Raw genomic sequence first — 6,169 nt, forward strand, 5'->3', positions numbered from 1 at the left:
TCTCATCGATGTTTCTAACTCTCTATCTCTTTCCCTTTCTCTCTGTAAAAAATCAATAAAATATATTTAAAAAAAAAAAAGAAAAGAAAAGAAAGAAAGAAAAGAAAGAGAGAACTATGCTTGGTATGATGTAATATAATAGCAGATGTTCACACCGGTGACCCTGATTTACCCAGAAAGGATTCAGTGACACTTAGTGTCCTCTGTTCAGAGAGCAGGGAATTTTATCATCCACTTCTGAAAGCTTGCCATAAAAAACAGCTGAAAATAACTTTTCTTGTCTATGATTGAAGGGTTAGTTTCAATTCTCTGAAAAGCTGACCTCTGTGGTGCACTTCCTTCTCCATGTGGCTGGGAAACAAGGTACTGCTGTACCTTCATAATGTGCCGCGGTTCCCAAAGACACCGATGATTGAAGCAGACGGTTCTCGATGGCATAGTCATTTTTTAAAAATAAGCTTTTTCTGATGGAATGATGTTAGATTACTGAAAAGTTGTATAAATAGTTGTTTTCATAAATCTCATCATCCAGTTCCCCCCATTGTTAACTTACATAACCAAAGTACATTTGACAGAACTAAGAAACACGTTGATTGGAACATTACTATTAATTCAAATCCAGACTGTGTTTAGATTTCACTGCAATTTGCATTAATATGCTCTTTCTGTTCCAGATTCCAACCCAGGCAACCACACTGCATATAGTTGCCCTGTATCCCCAGTCTCCTCTGGTCTGTGACAGTCTCTCAACCTTTCCTTGTTTTTCTTGACTTTGACAGTCTTGAGGAGGACTGGCCAGGTATCCTGTAGAATGCCCCTCCCCCCAAATTGGTTTTGTCTGTTTTTTTTTCTTTTTTTAAATTAATAAATCTTTATTGTTCAGATTATTACAGAGAAGAGATAGCAGGAGAGAAATTAAGAGGTGAAGAAAGAGGAGCACTGCTCTTTCTTCAGCTGAGATGTGACAAGTCTTGGTAACTAGAGGCTTACAGCACACTTGGGAGAGAAGTGCTGTACTTCAGGGTTGTTGCTGTCTTAGCACATTGTGAAAGCTTTCCTCAGCTGAGCAGATGATGCTAAGGAGCACAGCCTACCCACATAATGAACCACCCTGTGCACAGTGAAGCAGCCGTAATCCACCAGCTACCTATTCCCAGAATTCATTATACTTCCAGGTTGCAAGCTGTGAGAGCGATGGGCACAGTGCTATGGGCTCAGTGTGCCAGTGACCGTTTTGCTAGAGAACTAAGGAAAAGAACTATGGAAATCATTTGGAGTGTACACCAAATAATTTCAGCCCTCCATTTTCCAGGCACATAGTGAGGTGGCATTTCTCTACCTCCTTTGAAGTCAGAGCATCTCATTTTCTTTTTTTAAATTAATAAATATTTATTGTTCAGATTATTACAGAGAAGAGATAGCAGGAGAGAAATTAAGAGGTGAAGAAAGAGGAGCACTGCTCTTTCTTCAGCTGAGATGTGACAAGTCTTGGTAACTAGAGGCTTACAGCACACTTGGGAGAGAAGTGCTGTACTTCAGGGTTGTTGCTGTCTTAGCACATTGTGAAAGCTTTCCTCAGCTGAGCAGATGATGCTAAGGAGCACAGCCTACCCACATAATGAACCACCCTGTGCACAGTGAAGCAGCCGTAATCCACCAGCTACCTATTCCCAGAATTCATTATACTTCCAGGTTGCAAGCTGTGAGAGCGATGGGCACAGTGCTATGGGCTCAGTGTGCCAGTGACCGTTTTGCTAGAGAACTAAGGAAAAGAACTATGGAAATCATTTGGAGTGTACACCAAATAATTTCAGCCCTCCATTTTCCAGGCACATAGTGAGGTGGCATTTCTCTACCTCCTTTGAAGTCAGAGCATCTCATTTTCTTTTTTTAAATTAATAAATATTTATTGTTCAGATTATTACAGAGAAGAGATAGCAGGAGAGAAATTAAGAGGTGAAGAAAGAGGAGCACTGCTCTTTCTTCAGCTGAGATGTGACAAGTCTTGGTAACTAGAGGCTTACAGCACACTTGGGAGAGAAGTGCTGTACTTCAGGGTTGTTGCTGTCTTAGCACATTGTGAAAGCTTTCCTCAGCTGAGCAGATGATGCTAAGGAGCACAGCCTACCCACATAATGAACCACCCTGTGCACAGTGAAGCAGCCGTAATCCACCAGCTACCTATTCCCAGAATTCATTATACTTCCAGGTTGCAAGCTGTGAGAGCGATGGGCACAGTGCTATGGGCTCAGTGTGCCAGTGACCGTTTTGCTAGAGAACTAAGGAAAAGAACTATGGAAATCATTTGGAGTGTACACCAAATAATTTCAGCCCTCCATTTTCCAGGCACATAGTGAGGTGGCATTTCTCTACCTCCTTTGAAGTCAGAGCATCTCATTTTCTTTTTTTAAATTAATAAATATTTATTGTTCAGATTATTACAGAGAAGAGATAGCAGGAGAGAAATTAAGAGGTGAAGAAAGAGGAGCACTGCTCTTTCTTCAGCTGAGATGTGACAAGTCTTGGTAACTAGAGGCTTACAGCACACTTGGGAGAGAAGTGCTGTACTTCAGGGTTGTTGCTGTCTTAGCACATTGTGAAAGCTTTCCTCAGCTGAGCAGATGATGCTAAGGAGCACAGCCTACCCACATAATGAACCACCCTGTGCACAGTGAAGCAGCCGTAATCCACCAGCTACCTATTCCCAGAATTCATTATACTTCCAGGTTGCAAGCTGTGAGAGCGATGGGCACAGTGCTATGGGCTCAGTGTGCCAGTGACCGTTTTGCTAGAGAACTAAGGAAAAGAACTATGGAAATCATTTGGAGTGTACACCAAATAATTTCAGCCCTCCATTTTCCAGGCACATAGTGAGGTGGCATTTCTCTACCTCCTTTGAAGTCAGAGCATCTCATTTTCTTTTTTTAAATTAATAAATATTTATTGTTCAGATTATTACAGAGAAGAGATAGCAGGAGAGAAATTAAGAGGTGAAGAAAGAGGAGCACTGCTCTTTCTTCAGCTGAGATGTGACAAGTCTTGGTAACTAGAGGCTTACAGCACACTTGGGAGAGAAGTGCTGTACTTCAGGGTTGTTGCTGTCTTAGCACATTGTGAAAGCTTTCCTCAGCTGAGCAGATGATGCTAAGGAGCACAGCCTACCCACATAATGAACCACCCTGTGCACAGTGAAGCAGCCGTAATCCACCAGCTACCTATTCCCAGAATTCATTATACTTCCAGGTTGCAAGCTGTGAGAGCGATGGGCACAGTGCTATGGGCTCAGTGTGCCAGTGACCGTTTTGCTAGAGAACTAAGGAAAAGAACTATGGAAATCATTTGGAGTGTACACCAAATAATTTCAGCCCTCCATTTTCCAGGCACATAGTGAGGTGGCATTTCTCTACCTCCTTTGAAGTCAGAGCATCTCATTTTCTTTTTTTAAATTAATAAATATTTATTGTTCAGATTATTACAGAGAAGAGATAGCAGGAGAGAAATTAAGAGGTGAAGAAAGAGGAGCACTGCTCTTTCTTCAGCTGAGATGTGACAAGTCTTGGTAACTAGAGGCTTACAGCACACTTGGGAGAGAAGTGCTGTACTTCAGGGTTGTTGCTGTCTTAGCACATTGTGAAAGCTTTCCTCAGCTGAGCAGATGATGCTAAGGAGCACAGCCTACCCACATAATGAACCACCCTGTGCACAGTGAAGCAGCCGTAATCCACCAGCTACCTATTCCCAGAATTCATTATACTTCCAGGTTGCAAGCTGTGAGAGCGATGGGCACAGTGCTATGGGCTCAGTGTGCCAGTGACCGTTTTGCTAGAGAACTAAGGAAAAGAACTATGGAAATCATTTGGAGTGTACACCAAATAATTTCAGCCCTCCATTTTCCAGGCACATAGTGAGGTGGCATTTCTCTACCTCCTTTGAAGTCAGAGCATCTCATTTTCTTTTTTTAAATTAATAAATATTTATTGTTCAGATTATTACAGAGAAGAGATAGCAGGAGAGAAATTAAGAGGTGAAGAAAGAGGAGCACTGCTCTTTCTTCAGCTGAGATGTGACAAGTCTTGGTTGTGCGAGGCAGCAAGTACAAGTGTGTACCTGTGCCGTCATCTTGGTTCCTCCTTCTGTCTGTTGTTTTTCACATGATTAACTGGGGTTGTGGGTTGTGGAAAAGAATGCTACCGAGGTGAAATGCCCTTCTTGTCACATCATATCAGGGGTATGTGATACCACGTGACATCTCTGGTGATGTTAACCTTTATCATCTGGTCCAAGTGGTGTCTGCCACATTTGCCCTCCAGACACAATGCTAGGTACTATGGGACTGAGGATAATAGGAATTCAACACCTGAGATCCAAACTCAAAAGTTTCACAACTGAAACTCAGTATGTCCCCAAATAATGTATCATCTTCCCCTGCAAGCTGCTCTTCCATCAATGTTCCTAATCTCAATATCCATCCAGTTGCCAAAGTCAGAAATCTGGGAGTCATCTTTGACTCCTGCCTTTCCCCTGCCACTAAATTATGCCCAAGTCCTACAATTCCTGTTTCCTAAACATCTTAATCCTTCCATTCCTCTCTAGCCCCAGGCCATTGCCCTCATCCAAATTACATTACCAACCACACACCCAAATTACTATTGCATGTGCTCAACTGGACTCCCTGCCTCCAGTCTTGCCACCTTCAATTATCTTCCACTTTGGAGGCTAGAGAAATCAAATCATATTATTCCCCCAGTTAAACCTGCCCTGCTGTCCTTAAGACAAAATCTGAACTAACACATTTACAAGCCTCCAAATCTCTCTTTTGATTATGCCTCTAGTCTTCCTTCCTCTTTGCCTCAAACTTCATTTACCAATCATAACCAGCTTTTTTTTACTTTCCCAAATACACTCTTCTCTCACCTCTAAGGATTTCACACATGCTCTTCTCAGTTTAGAATATGCTATCATCCAACCTTAATTAGTTTTCAGTTTTCAGCTTAAATACCTCTTTCTGCAAGAAAAACTGACAAAGACTCTCTCTTTTGAGCCCTCAAAGGAGATAGCCTCCTCTGAGCCCTCTTTTTTTTTTATCTAGGCCTCATCTTTGGCAGGTTTTAGAAAGAATTCTTCTAAGTCACTTTGGCAAGAACTGATCAAGTTTCTCATTCCACACTTGTTGTCTGAGTCCCTGACCTGCCTTTAGCAAAAATCCTGTTAGGTCAATTTAGCAAGAATCCCCAACACTTGATGTCTACTCTTAGTGTTTTTTGGTCCACTGACCCCTTTCCTCTGCTTCTTGGCTATGACTCCCCAGCTGTCTTTGCTATATTTGGAATAGAGTTCAGTTCTATACAGAAGTCTCTTTCCCTACTGCAGTAGTTACTGAATAAAGTCTGCCTGGACAGCCTTTAACTAGTGTCTGGCTTTTTTTCTCCTTAACAACTCCCTGACCCCTAGATGAGGTTAGGACCCCTATCACACCCCTCTTCTACTTCCCCTGTCATGAGTCTCATTATACTTTATAGCAACGGTTCTCAACCTGTGGGTCGTGACCCCTTTGGGGGTTGAACGACCCTTTCATAGGGGTCGCCTAAGACCATCGGAAAACACATATATAATTTCTTCTCTAAATATGTGTTGTTTATTTTTCTAAACTGCAAGTGTGCTGAGAACAAGGATTAGGTCCGGGTCACCTTTGTATCCCCAGCACAGCCCAAAGCTGTGTAGGACAGTCAAGGTTTGTGGAATAATGGAATGAGTTTTGGGGTTGCTCACTTGCCTGCCTGTATGGAATGTTCCACCAGGACAGGAAGTTTTAGGTAGTTTGGGGGACCATCCGAAGGTGTAGTCAGCCTGCACCATGAATGAATCTGTATCTACTACTGCACCATTGAGCAACTCTCCTGGGTCTGGTCTGCCCTGGAGCAGAAGCATTGATGTGGTTTTCTCTAGCAATGCCTCCAGGATACAGGTGGCCACTGCCTAACTCGTTCACTTTCTCAGGCAGACATTCTCATCACAAGTGCCTGAAGCTCATTTGTGCACTCTCTATATTTGTTTACCTGTCTTTGTCTCCATTTTTGGCTTCTACAAAAAATAGAGTAGACCTAAGTTAATCAATTCTAGTGCTCAGGCATAAAAAGGTGATTGCTAAGTTCTTCATTTAATGTAACCA

This window comes from Myotis brandtii, unplaced genomic scaffold (genome assembly GCF_000412655.1).
Source record: "Myotis brandtii unplaced genomic scaffold, ASM41265v1 scaffold1105, whole genome shotgun sequence".
In the NCBI taxonomy this organism is placed as follows: domain Eukaryota; kingdom Metazoa; phylum Chordata; class Mammalia; order Chiroptera; family Vespertilionidae; genus Myotis; species Myotis brandtii.